The sequence below is a fragment of the Suncus etruscus genome, chromosome 20 (assembly GCF_024139225.1).
Source record: "Suncus etruscus isolate mSunEtr1 chromosome 20, mSunEtr1.pri.cur, whole genome shotgun sequence".
NCBI classification, from domain to species: Eukaryota; Metazoa; Chordata; class Mammalia; order Eulipotyphla; family Soricidae; genus Suncus; species Suncus etruscus.
In genome coordinates this window covers 26,035,847-26,050,961 of record NC_064867.1, presented here as the reverse complement: position 1 = coordinate 26,050,961, position 15,115 = coordinate 26,035,847, and the positions used below count along the sequence as shown (strand labels likewise).

Below are 15,115 nucleotides of genomic sequence, written 5' to 3'. Positions count from 1 at the left end.
CTGAAGATGATTTCCAGAAATCAAGCAGACTTGCTCATTTTATGAAGTAATTGCTGAACACAAACATGAATGACTCTAAATAATTCCAACTACATGTTGTTGTAACCACTGACAGAAAAGCCCACATACATGCAAAACATAGTCCAGATAGGAGAGAGAACTTCCATATTTTGGCCACCTATTTGTAAACCATATTTGTTACAAAGGCCCATGACACTATTATTAGTAAATACTGGCCCCAACGTTATGCAAATAACCGTGTTTCTTTAACTGAGCTCTCCTTCGAGAGCAAGGCAGTTCTGTTTTTCTGCAATGTTCATGTACTATGCCCACACTGATGAAGTAAGAGTATAATGCAAGAAGTATCACACCCAACACTGCCAGCAAAAATGGAAAGGAAAAACTAAGTCACAGGCTCGAGTTTAATATCAAACATAAGTTTGCTTTTAGTAATTATGTTCTTTAATGAAGGAGAGCTTTTTTATTATTATTTTTAAAGCATTTATTATTTTAAAACCCTTCCCTTCAATATTTTTTTTTCAACTTTATTTAAGCACCATGATTACAAGCATGATTGTAGTTGGGTTTCAGTCATAAAAAAGAGCATTCCCACTTCACCAGTGCAACATTCTTACCACCAATGCCTCCGCCTCTTTCCCACCCCTTGCCTGTATTTGAGACAGGCATTCTACTTCTCTCACTCATTAAGATTGTCATGATGGTTGTTAGTGTAGTTATTTCCCTAACTGCACCATGACTCTTGGTGGTGAGCTTCATATTGTGAGCCAGTCCTTCTGGCCCTCATAAGAGCCAGTATTTCTGAAAAAAAAAAAACTTTACATCTTAAGAGAGGAGAGACTTGGGCCAGAGAGATAGCATGAAGGTAAGGTGTTTGCCTTGCATGCAGAAGGACACTGGTTCAAATCCCGGCATTCCACATGGTCCCCTGAGCCTGCCAGGAGGAATTTCTGAGTGTAGAGCCAGGAGGAACCTGAGCGCAGCCGGGTGTGTCCCAAAAACCAAAAAAAAAAAAAAAAAAAAAAAATGAAGAAGAAGAAGAAAAGAGGAGAGACTGACTACAGTACAGTGATTCTCTAAAACTGAGCATCAAAAGCACAAGTAACACTGGTTACTGGGCCTCTACAGCAGTGTTAATCAGCGGGTCTAGGAAGGTCCCAAAGTGTTGGTACTGGGTAAGTGACAAACACTACACCAGACAATGCTGAGCACCAAACCTAATGATCTCACATAGACAAGGAAAGTACTCTACCCCTGAAGATCTCCACAGCCCCCAAAATGCATCTCTAGCCAGTTATCAAAGATGTGCCCTGGGACCACATTTTGAGATCTAATGCTCTGAGGTCTAAGTTAAGAGTTAACAGATACCCAATCATAGTCCGAAGTCTAAGTCTATCACAAGTATAATTAATTTTAAACAAGTTACCAACTTCTGTGTCTTTTTCCTCAGTGGAAAACTGAGTATAACCACTCTGATTTCAACAAGAAAAAGAACGGCTATTTATAAAACACAAATTTGGGACAGTGTCTGGCAGATGGTGGATACTCAAATCCATTCCCTAAGGCAGGGGTCTCAAACTCAATTTACATGGGGGCTGCAGGAGGCAAAATCGGGGTGATCCTTGAGTGCAAAGTCAGTAGTACACCTTGAACATTGGGTGTGTGTGTGTGTGTGACCCAAACAACTAAAACAAAACAAAACCAAAAAAGATTCCTCTAGGGCAGGGCCACAAAATGTTGTAGGGAGGGCCGCAAATGGCCCAGGGCTACAAGTTTGAGACCCCTGCCCTAAGGTAACACATATGCAATTTGTCTCCTTGACTGAGCACTCCATATTTTCACAAGGATGTAACCTGGCATCTATAAAGATTTGTCCTCTTTGACCCTCTAAAATAATAGCAAGCATCAAAGGTATTATGGTAATGCTGGTACTCCTTATTGGGAAATCAAGTTGCGCTGCCATTCTAAGATACTTATACCATTTAACTGATCTTTTACTAAAAACACAAAAAAAGATGAGAGAGATGGTCAGGAGAACTAATTGATCACCCAAGAACTAGCTTATCTTGCACAGGAACTAGGCAAACTCACAAACTTTCAAAGTGTTGATATAAAGGGTTCCATCACCAGAAACTGGTGATTTTACTGGCAAATGCAGAAGCCATGCAAGCAGAAGTCTATCTGTTCCTACTGCAGTGCTTTAGGGATTAGAATGCTGGCCCAGAGCAGAGGCGTCAAGTGTCAAGTGTCCCAAAACAGGATAGTCTAATCAGCTTAAGATCACCTCTGCCTTCCCGAGAAAGATACTGACACAAAGGAAAAGGCCCTATAAACACATTCTTATGAAACAACTCCTTGATGCAGGAATTGGTTTTAACAGTAATTGAAACAGAAAGTGAAAATTCCAAAGGACAGTAACATGTCTAGGCTTAGGTAGATAATTAAGTATTGATGAACATTCACAAAAATCAGTCTAATGTTACTACCTTAATTTTACCATCTAAAAGGGAAAACTAAAGAGTTTCACCTTTCCGTTGTCCTCACAATCACCAGGGAGTGAACTGTTTATTATATATAGGTACCACGAGGTATTCTTGGCAAAAACGTTAAAAGCTGAATTTGGCCAATGCAATCTAGGCCTTGAAGTAGAATAAAAGTTCTCATCTCAGCCTGACTGTACTTTAAAATCAACTAGGGGCTCTTAAAATTTCTGCCTCCAAAAATTCATACCAGTTAACTCAGAACTTGGGTATATGCTGCATTCCAGGTACCTGTCCTTCTTATAAAATTTCCCCATATTAATAATATCCAGCTAACATTCTTGGACTACCCAACAGCTCATAGAAATAATTCAAATAAAGGATCATATCAAATTACTCCTGATTAATGCAACTATCAAAATGAAGGTGACAGGAAATTCTACAGGAAAACCTGATTTTGTCAACAAATAAGTGACAGGCACATTTTTTCAGACTAAAACCTTACATTAAAGCCTTATTTTGATCTTAATTAAAACAATAAATGCTTTAATTAATCTAGAATCAGAGTGATGTTTAACTGCCATACCTCTTCAGTCTTAAATCTGGTACTGTTCCTCAGTCTTCTGTCCTTTCGTGACCTCCACCCCACTTCCTAGAGGATAAAAGCAGGTGATTTTGTAGAATATTCCTATTCTACAGATTACAACTTTGGGGGTGACAAGGAATTAATTCAACTTTCTCAGAGCCTATTAAAAGGCATATGATGTTTGTTATACAACTGACCTGTCTCCCCTAAAGTTTGTCTACTGGAGTCCTCACACCTCCGAAGTCTTTCTCACCCCTACTTGGAAACAGGGCCTTGTAGGAAGGTAATTATGATGAAATGAGGTCACAAGGGTGGGAACCTAATCTGGAAAGACTAGCAGTCTTGTAAGAAAAAGAAGAAATCCTAAAGTGTTAGAAAGAAAAGCCTTATGGAGAAATGATGAGAAGGCAGCGGTCCGCCAATGGAAGCAGGCTCGTCAGAAACTGACCAGGTGCCAGCACCCTGATTTCAGACTTCCAGCGCTAAAACTATGAGAAAACAGATTTCTGATTTAAGCCACTCAGTACAGAGTACTGTTATAATAACATAAGCCAACTAACACAATACCATCTGTCCCTCTGTGGCAATGTCAACTTTGATCACAGGGTTAAAATGGCATTTGAGAAACTTTCTCATGATCCAGTTACTACTATCTTGTAGAGAGATACTTTAATGAGATATGAAATAGCCCGTACATGACCACATTTTGCTAACTATGCTAAGCCACCTGAACTCATTACAATGATGCATGGAATGGTCATTTTTGTTTGTGTGTTTCTGAGTCACGATAGCTATACTCAGTTCTGGTGGGCTCAGGTGACCATCCAGAATGCTGGGGATCAAACCCAGGTCAGCCACTGGTGGGGCAAGCACCCCACACACAGTACTATGGCTATGGCCCCAGAATGGTGACTTTATTATTCCACCAACCTGTCTACATTTATTTTGTTGAATTCTGAAGAACTTTCTGTTCTTCCCAATATGGTTACAACTTTATTTAATAGGTAACTACATTCATCACTACTGACAATGTCAGTTTTGGTCAACGGAGCCTTGAATTCATTGCACCTACAATTTCCTAAAATGTCCTCATCCATTTCTAGTACTTCCTTACATTTTAGTGCCAAACCAACTTTACCTAGTTATTTTCCCAGTCTTAGCATTTGAATCGGTGATTTATCTGGAAAGTCTTGAGTACAAGGTACTGCGATACTAAAGAGCATCCAGGACAGAACCTCCAGGGGTATGGACCACAATGTCTGGTGAGTCATATGGTACAAGGAATCAAATATCAGGGTCAACAGTATTCAAGGCATGTGTTTAATGTATGTCTCTGGCCCTTATATGTTTTTCACTATAATTAAGGAAACATCAAAACTCCAGTGATATTAACCATCTCTCCCAAGTTAAAGAACTGAGTTGTGGTATTTACGAATTAATCAACTCTAGTTTATTTCTTTAGCTCACATTATTACAACATCTAAAACTCAGGGTAGCTCCCATTCCTGCAACTGAGAACATTCTCAAGACGTAAGTAACTCCAAAATATGAAACATGTATACAGAATCCTGTACATACCATGGTGATTATCACATCATCAAATATATAAAAGCCTAAAGGTGAGGGGTTGATGTTCACGCATTCCTAGATTTGAACACAAATATAAATGTGGGAGTTGTTCTTCAAAACAAAAGTTGTAGTATTTCCTTCTCTAGGTCAATTTCTTCCAACTTATCTACTTATATACTTCCAACAATCTACTTCCCTTATCTTAGCTTATTTGCACCTCACATAATACAACTTTTTCTCTCTCCCAAGTAAACTTTAATTTCTCATGTTTATGTGATTCATGCTTATCAGAAATGTTAAAAATAGTAAAACATGTGACAGTTACAATTCCACCACCAACCGTCTTGCTATGAACCTAGTTCATTATACATTCAATATATATATATATATATATATATATATATATATATATATATATATATATATATATATATATACATATACACACACATATATATATATACATATATTTTTTTTCCTGAGCTACTTGGGCCAGATTTAACTCTGGTATTTGGGTTGGCAGGCCTCTGCTACCAATGGACAGAATTCTTTTTCTTTCCCACTTTCCTTAGCAAATATAATTCATTTATTTTCCATTGTGACAAGTAAAAAAAAAAAAGATTGGAATCACCAACTTCTTTCAAGTTTACCAATATTGGTCTCACTGGGCAGGAGCAATAGTCCAGTGAGCAGGGGCATCTGCCTTGCACATGCCAAACCAGGTTCGATCCCCAGCATTCCATATGGCCCCCTGAGCACTGTCACAAGTGATTCCTGAGTAGAGAGTCAGGAGTAATCCCTGAGAACCACCAGTGTAGCAAAAATAACAACAACAACAACAAATTTTGGTCACACTATCTCCAACTTAAGTACAAAGCCACTCTCAAAGTGACTTTTATAAGTATGCATTTTTCCTGTAACAATTTTAATTATTTTTGTCATATTTCATCTACCTGAATGCTTTTTAATAGATTTCTTATGCGTCTAGTAAAATATAAACAGAAATGCCACATTTTAATTTTCAGAAAACTATTCCTTTATGTTTTGGGGGCACACTGGTGGTACTCAGGCGTTACTCATGGCTCTGCACTCAGGAATCACTCCTGGCAGTGCTCAGAGGACCATTTGGGATACCAGATTGAACCCAGGTTGGCCATGTACACAGCTAATATCTTCTCTTTTTTTTTTTTTTTTTTTTTTTGGTTTTTGGGCCACACCCGGCGATGCTCAGGGGTTACTCCTGGCTGTCTGCTCAGGCAGGCATGGGGGACCATATGGGACACCGGGATTCGAACCAACCACCTTTGGTCCTGGATCGGCTGCTTGCAAGGCAAACACCGCTGTGCTATCTCTCTGGGCCCACGGCTAATATCTTACTTGCTATACTACCTCTCTGGCCCCAACAGTATTCTTTTTAAGCAAAATTCAGAAATAGGCTTGGAATTTGTTGCCAACTACTGTTTGCGGAATATAATTATAAATTACAACCCCACCAAGACTAAAATCTTACAGAAGATGACCAAAGCAATCCAAATGAGAACTCACATTTTTAATCTATTATCTTTAAAAAGAAAACTGCCCCTTTCTCAAGTTATAGTTATTCTTTGCAGAATCCTCTCCTAAATATTTTGGTTCTGCTAACCCATGGCTTTGATTGTTTCCAAAGGCGTAATCTAGGAGATTAATTCCTGATCAGTATACTAAAAAGCATGTTTAGAAAAACCAATCCCTAACATGAGTAGTACAGTAGATATGACAAAGAAATAGGACAAAGACAGAAAAAAGAGGGGCCTATTTACACAGAAAGCAAAAGAAGTCTCCTATTTCATTGATCAGGCAACTTGAATTCTCTCTGCCCTACTACCATTTATTTCCTTTCTGATACTAAAGAAATTTGTGTCTGCAATTACAGAAAATGATTTTTGAAAGAACTATAAAAATACAAACCTCAGGAGCCAGAGTTATAGCACAGTGATAAGGCATTTGCCTTGCATGTGGCCAACAAAGGACAGACTCTGGTTCAAATCCTGCCATCCTATATGGTACTCGAGCTTGCCAGGAGTGACTTCTGAGAGCGGAGGCAGGAGTAACCCCTGAGAAAGCCACTGGGTGTGACCCAAAAACCAAAAATATATTCAATGTAATATACTAAATATATTCAATGATAATTGTATGTGGACTGACTCAGAAAATCTTAGAGATGACTAGCTAAACTAAAAGTCCAAAACTAGGACTGGAAAGAGGGTACAGCAGGTAAGGCACCTGCTGTGAAATTACTAGCACCCCTTACTGTGCCCCAAACACCACCAGCAGTGATTCACATGAAGCACAGTCAGGAGTAAGCCCAGAGCACTGCCAAGGCCCTCCCCCTCAAATCAAGTTCCAAAGCATGAGGTCACAATCTAGGTTCTAACCCCAGCATCCCAAGGTGCCCTGAGCACCATCAGGAGTAGTTCCAGAGTGCAAGGCCAGGAATAACCCCTGAGCATTGCCAGGTGTGACCCCCCCAAAAAAATAAAAATAAATAAACCCTCAAACCATACTCCTGTAAGTCTCTCTGTGGAAAAAGAAAGTTCCATTTAGTCCTGCTACCAGAAAAAGCCTCCAATAGGTCCCTACAGAGAAACCATGTCTAGCCTGCGCTCTCTAGTGTGGGGAAGATGCGGTGCATGCTGAAACAATTCAGGGGGCCTGTAGTAGACTCACTAGCCACTGGGGAAACTGTCCACTTCCAGGAAGCAGTAATTATTTGCTCTCTGAAAAGGGGGCAATAGGAAGATACTTCTGGAACCTCTGTCCTTTTCTAAGTTTTCAGACCTCATTCCTTCTGTTTTTGTCTTGGCTCCCAATCACTTAGTTTAACTCTCCTTAGCTAACTATCACAATTACGGACTCCAAACATGCTTGTTTCCCTCCCCTGACATGTAAATTCAATGACTCAAACACTGATGCTGGCAATGCCGTGGCACATAGTGCTCAGTGACTATTCAAAGAATAAATGAATACACTAAACACATTTCTTTCTTTTTTGGGTTTTTTTGTTTGTTTGTTTGTTTTTGTTTTGTTTTTGGGGCCACACCCGGCGGTGCTCAGGGGTTACTCCTGGCTATCTGCTCAGAAATAGCTCCTGGCAGGCACGGGGGACCATATGGGATGCCGGGATTCAAACCAACCACCGCAGGTCCTTGATCGGCAGCTTGCAAGGCAAACGCCGCTGTGCTGTCTCTCTCCGGCCCCACACATTTCTTTCTTATTCACATCAACTAACACGATGTCCCCAAACAAAAACTCTATGTTCCCATAATTATTAACTAATAAATGCACATTAAAACCTCTCTCCTGGCATACAATGAGAAAAAATGATACTGATAGTCCAGAGACATGAGTCAAAGGAAGATTCTGTGATTTAACAAACACTAATGCTCTATTTGCCTTGCATTATAAATAACTGCAGAATACAGAAAGTATTATTGTACTTATTCTTCACAATAATCAGCTTCTTTCTGTTGAGATACACGCTACCATGCTCCAAGAACCAGAGAAGTGGAACAAGAATATCTAAAGAGTTAAACTCCAAGGAGGATGAGCCTAAAAAGACCACATTAAAGGTTGGAATGCAGCTTAGCAGTAGAGAACATGTCTTGCCTATGTGCAAGGCTCTAGGTTTGATCTCTGGCATCACCAAAAAAAAGAAAAAGAAAAAAAAAATACAAAACACATAAAGAATATTTTGAAAGCAGCAAAAACAACCTGTCACACTGTCACATCGATAAAATAAACAGACTGCAGTGCTATATTTATAATGCTAAAAAGAAAAGCTCAACCAAGAAGCTTGCAAAACAGCCTTGCAAAACTGTTCTTCGACAATGAAGAAATTAAAACATACAGACACAAAGTTGGGGGGGTTAATTATCACTGGTCCTGAGCTGCAAGATTGTTAAAGAGAGTCCAACAGAATGAAATAAAGTATCATTAGACAGCAACTTGAAGCCAGGAAGAATTAAAGATCTTGGCCAGAGATGTAATACAATGGTAAAAGGCATGCACACAAAAGAGAAAAACTGGAAGGAAGATCTTGATAAATGTAAACAGACAGACACATAATTATTTATCTTCAAGTATTCATTACTGCAACTTTATAGTTCTACATGTTATAGCTCTACATCTGATGTCAATGCTATTCAAAAGACTAATTTTGGGGAACCATACCCAGCAGCACTCGGGTTACTCCTGGTTCTGCACTCAGGAATTGCTCCTGGTAGACTCAGGGGACCATATGGGATGCCAGGGATTGAACCCAGGTCTGTCCTGGGTCAACAGCATGCAAGGCAAACGCCCTACTGCTGTGCTATCACTCTGGCTCAAAAGATTAATTTTTTAACTTATGCTTTTGGATACACTTTACAAAAATGTAATTTGAGGGTCAGAGCAATAGTACAGTGGTAGGGCATTTGCCTTGCACGCTGCTGACCCAAGACGGATGAGAGCTTGATTCCCAGCATCCCATATGGTCCCCTGAGCCTGTAAAAGAGAAATTCCTAAATGCAGAGCCAGGAGTAACCCTGAGTGCCTCTGGATGTGGCCCAAAAACAAACAAACAAAAGTAATCTGAGGCATCAACAACTAAAAGGAGGGTAGAAAAAAGAGAGACCATGTATGTTACTAAAGTTAAATAAGTAAGTATTCAAATTAGTGATATAAACTTGAGGATACTAAACACATTCCTCATGAGGGAAAAAAAAAGCTATAATCACATATAAAAAAAAAATGAAACAGGAACATATATTTCCTGACCAAAAAATCAGATAAGCACAAAAGAAGATAGCAATGCAGAAAAGAAAGGGCAAATAAGCTATAAGGATATAAAAGACAAACTACAAAATGACAGAAGTTTCTTCCAATCAGTGAGCCTTATAAAGGAAGGCAATTCTGTAATATGATTTTTGTTTTTGTTTTTGTTTGTAACCCCAGCAGCGCTCAGGGGTTACTCATGGCTCTATGCTCAGAAATTGCTCCTGGCAGGCTCGGGGGACCATATGGGATGCTGGGATTTGAACCACCGTCCTTCTGCATGCAAGGCAAATGCCCTGCCTCCATGCTATCTCCAGCCCCACTGTAATATGATTTTATCTGAGTTTGAGAATACTGTGTAAATGAAAATGGGCATTTAAAAAATAATGTATGATTCCACTGATGAGGTGACCTAAAATAAACAAATTTAGAGAAGCAGGTAGTAGGTTAGAAGATACTGGGCCCTGGCAAACAATAATAACACTGACACAACACTGTGAAAGTACATAATGCCACTGAACTATACACTTAAAAATTATTATAGAGGTTGGAGAGATAGTATAATGGAAAGAGCAATTAACTCTAAGTGGAGAGGAGTAACTATCTTTTCTTAATAAACTTTAAAGTTACCAGTCTGAGTCAATGAGAGAAGACAATATATAGAGAGATAGTCTAGAACAACGAATTAGACAATACAAGTCTAAGTTGACCTCATACATAATTTTTAAAAATGTTTATCTAGGGCCCGGAGAGATAGCACAGCGGCGTTTGCCTTGCAAGCAGCCGATCCAGGACCAAAGGTGGTTGGTTCGAATCCCGGTGTTCCATATGGTCCCCTGTGCCTGCCAGGAGCTATTTCTGAGCAGAGCCAGGAGTAACCCCTGAGCACCGCCGGGTGTGGCCAAAAAAAAACCAAAAAAAAAAAAAAATGTTTATCTAGGGGCCAGAACAACAGCACAGCAAGTAGGGTGTTTGCCTTGCACACAGCTGACTCAGGTTCAATCCACAGCATCCCATATGGGTCCCGAAAGCCTGCCTATAGTGATTTCTGAGCTGAGCCAGGAGTAACCCCAGAGAGCTGCTGGATGTGGCCCCAAAATGAACAAACAAAAAAGTTTAACTATTTAAAGTGTAATCCCACTAATAGAAAGGTAAAGATCAAAAACTGCATTATGAAAAATACAGCTTTTAAACCAAGTAATGTACTCAAGAGTACAAGGTGATAATCCTTGGGGTCTATTCCAAAGCATTGCATGTTATGATGACATTTCAGGAAACTAGGCATTAAGAAGGTTGAAAGGAGAAATTAGAATTTATCTTCAGAAGAAAATTAGGAAATATTGAATGACCACTAATTGGATTTCAATAAAGGCCTCCACAAGCAAAGAACATTATAGATACTAGCAAATAAATTAAGGACTGTTGTATAAAAATGGTATCCTACCTAAATTAAGTACAGAATCAACCTCAACAGACAAGTTTCTAGAATCAAAAATGGCATTTCTGACTTAGTAACATTTCTAGAAGAGTTATTGGTGTTTTTTATATGGTGGAAGTTGATAGTTGATCTTCTTGAATACTCCTGAAAAACAAATTTATTAGTAACCTCTGTTAAGGTAGATACTATCAAATAGTATCTTTTACAAAGAACTGTAAATTCAAGAACATGGAGCATAATCAGACTCCAATGTAGGCACGCGCTTAAACATTCCCCATAAGCAAATCAAAAACCAACCCAATCATAAATTATGCTCAGCATTACAATAATAAACCATATTTTATCCCTTACAATTCTTAAGAATAAAATAAGGTCTAAATGCCATTAAATAATCTAGACAAAAGAGCATTCTACAGTTTGAACCCGGGCACATTTGGTTCCCTGAGCACCACCAGCTATGGTCTCAAAACAATAGCAAAAAAAACCCAAAAACCCAGGAGAGCATTCTAATCATTATGATGCACAACACATATACACATATGCGTTTACTATTAGAGACCAGCATTGAATCACAAAGCACAAAATAACCCAACTTGGTAGGAAAAGAAAAATCAGATTTCTAATTCCTAGAGAGAGCTTTTAACAGCAATACTAAGTTCTTTCTGATTTTTTTTTTAAGATCAAACATCTACTTATTGGCTTTAAAGACATGAAAAGCTTTACTGTAGGAACCCCTTTTTATCAGCCATACAGCCCACAAGAAACCCCTGTGAAGCTTTTCTCTACATAGTCCTAGTCAGTATGTGATTTTGGGTGCATGTATGTTCTTTGCAAAAGCTTAAGTTGCTTTACCTTTTCACCCACTTTGGACCTTTTAGTTACCTACCCTTCCATTCCTCCTTCCTCCACCCCCTACTGTGGTGCAAGGGATTGAACCTATGACCTCACACACAAGTCAAATGCTCTCCCACTAAATTACAGATCTAACCCACACACACTATTCTGTTTCACTTTTTTTTAACAGCTCAAAGAGTGCTTCCTTATTACTTTGAGTTAACCAGTCCTCTCTTCATTTGGGTTAGCCTCAGCATTTGCTTTTATGTTACTGCTGCATATTTCTTTTTCTTTTTTTTATATACTTTTTATTTAAAAACTATTCTGTAAATCTAGTTAGTCCTCAAAACTTTCAACATCAAGCAAAAAAAGAGTGTTTAGGCACTGCTGTCTTCAAAATTCTGGTTTATTCTTGGGTGGAACCAGATTGAGATCAATTGGCAACCTAGATCAATTTTAAACACACAACCCACCTTTTTGGGATCTTAAAGCAGGATTCACCAAGTTTGGTTTAAGAAGATCAAGTCATACACACTTAACAGACTCAAGGTAGGTAACAAGAAATCAGACCGTATTTTCACATGTACAAAATTTCTAGGCTTATACATTATAAGTTATTTGTAGCAAGGATTACTATCAAATACCACTCATTGGGCCAAAACCCTTGTCGTATTAGCAGAAAAACTTGCCCCTCGTGTAGCACACTACCTACACTTCAGAGTTCATCGACCGGCAGCGGTCTCAACTCCAAGCTCTAACAATGTGCTGTACTGCTGCATATTTCTGTCTAGATATCTTTGTATGCCTGTGCAAGACACATCTCCAATGAGGACTTGCATAAAAAAATATAATTGAGGGGCCGGGCGGTGGCGCTGGAGGTAAGGTGCCTGCCTTACCTGCGCTAGCCTAGGAGACGGACCGCGGTTCGATCCCCCGGCGTCCCATATGGTCCCCCAAGCCAGGAGCGACTTCTGAGCGCATAGCCAGGAGTAACCCCTGAGCGTTACCGGGTGTGGCCCAAAAACCAAAAAAAAAAAAAAAAAAAAATATAATTGAGCATTTTTAAATTATGAATTATTGCCAACCAATTCTCCAAAGAAGCCCTAATAACATTCAAGAGCTTTTCCTTTCCTTACAATCCAGCCAAGACAAGCATCACTACACTTTTTTTTAATCTTTGCCAGTTTTGAGTAGAAATGTTTGATGTAATTTCCATTTATTACTGAGGTTGAACTCCTTTTCATCAATGCTTTGGCCATCTATAACCTTTTTCTATGAAAATGGTTGTTTGCAACCCTGAGCTGTTTTGTCCTCTGGACTATTATTAGCTGTATCTTACAGACTTAACGTGTCTTTTGTCATTTGTTTCAAGTACTCTTATCATTGGTTGGCAATTTATCTCCCTTTTTTCCTTCGTAAATGCTATGATTTTGTATTTCAATCTTTTCCACCATGGCTTTGAGGTTTTTGTTGTCTGTGGAGAGGGCAAAAAAGAAATACGACTAACTCAAATGTTTAAAGCCACTTTGCGTAAGTACATAAAATGACATCTCATATTAAGAAAAGATCTTGACTTTGTACCTATAATAACAGAATCTCAAAGGAAAGGATAATTCAGGGCAATGCTTATGAAATTTCCAACTGCTTATTGTATAGAAAAGGGGAAGGTGAGGGTTTGTAAGTGCCTCAGTGGTAAAACACTTGCCAGGTCTGTGAGGCCCAGAGTTCAATTTTGGCATTGCATGGCTCCTTGAACACTGCAAGCTCAGCTAACTTTCAAGCACAAAGCTGGGAGAAGCTCTTGAAGAGCCTGGAGTGATCTCCCCTCTCTCCCTCCAAATAAGAAGAAAAGAAATAGACAAAGTGATTCTAAAAATCCACATGGAATCAGAATAAACAAAAGTATCTAGAAAAAGAACAGAATAAATGGGGGTGTTCCTTTACATGACTGAAACCCAAGTACAATCATATTTGTAATCAAGGTGTTCAAATAAAGATATTAATTATAAGATGACCCCCTACTTTTCCTGTTAAAATATAGGGTTTGGGCTATATTCGCCATATAAAACTACCTCTTTTTTAACGCACACCAAATGGAAATTTAAAAACGTAAAGAAAAGAAAAAGAGTAGAACCCTCACAGGTTAGTATATGTTTAATAAAGTTAGACTTTGGAATGCCAACAATCATTTTACATTTGTCATTAGTAGTGAATGACTATGACTTTTTTAATTATGATCTACATTGAGAGCAGGGAGAGGGGTCTCCTCCAAGAGCAGCTGGCTGGGGTGCAGTGATTAACAGGACAGCTAGAGGGAGATGGAACACCGCCTCTGTGTCCCGTAAAAGATGAACAGAGGACTGAGCACGGGGAAAGCTACATACCGGGTAACTCTTACATAAATTTCGGTATGCTACAACAGGTAGAGGATACATTCCCATGCAGCATCCATAATAAAGAAATGACAGCCCAACAATTAAAAAAGCAAATAACCTTATAGAAAAGGGCCAAAGGGCATGAATAAACATTTTTCCAAAGACATGCAAAGGGCCAAGAAACATAAAAAGTGTTTGAGGGGCAGAGTGATAGCACAGCGGTAAGGGGTGTTTGCCTTGCACGCTGCCAACCCACAGCAGACCTGGATTCAATCCCTGGCATTACATTTGGTTCACAAGCCTACCAGGAGCGATTTCTGAGCACAGAGCCAGGAGTAACCTCTGAGTGTCACCAGGTATGGTGCAAAAACCAAAAAAAAATAAAAATAAAATAAAAGTGTTTGATATCATTTCTCATTAGGAAACATATATCAAAAACCACAAGATAGCATTTAAAGGTAAGGAATAGCTCAGTGCTAAAGCTCAAGTCTCCTATATGTGAGTCCTTATATATAAATTATGTACATATATATATTATTCTACACCACCAAACAGACATTTTTTAAAAGTAACAAAAAATAAATGTATTTAAAAAAATTAAAAAGAATGTAACAATATTAACTGGTGACTCTCATACACTACTGGTGGGAATGAAAAATGATACAACCACTACAGTCCTTCCTCAATAAATAAACATAGATGGAACTAGCACATAAGCTAGCATATATCCAAAGACACACACACAAAAAAATGCATAAAGGGCCAGGACTGTGGGGCTGGGGAGAGAATACTGGGGAAAGACTCTTTCCTCACATATAACTGACCTAAATTTGATCCCCAGATGTTCTCCAAGCACGGCCAGGAGTTATCTCTAAGGGTAGATCCTAGAAGTAAGCTCTGAGCACTGCTGGTGTGATCCAAAAATAACTACCCCGCCCCTCTAAAATAAGAGGAGGCCAGGAATGTGCCTTGGCAATAAATACATGCCATGCGAGAAGACCTACACATGAAAAGAAAAAGAAAG

General features: G+C 39.0%; 1 protein-coding gene and 1 non-coding gene across 3 annotated transcripts in view; both read right to left on the bottom strand.

Annotated features, from left to right (window-relative positions):
• Window positions 1-15,115, bottom strand: part of ATP2C1 (ATPase secretory pathway Ca2+ transporting 1) — a 135,861-nt gene that overhangs the window by 62,142 nt on the left and 58,604 nt on the right. The gene's annotated exons all lie outside the window — the stretch shown is intronic.
• On the bottom strand, window positions 12,333-12,485 carry LOC125998417 (small nucleolar RNA SNORA62/SNORA6 family). The gene has a single exon (XR_007491989.1). It is a non-coding gene; the product is annotated as a small nucleolar RNA SNORA62/SNORA6 family (small nucleolar RNA).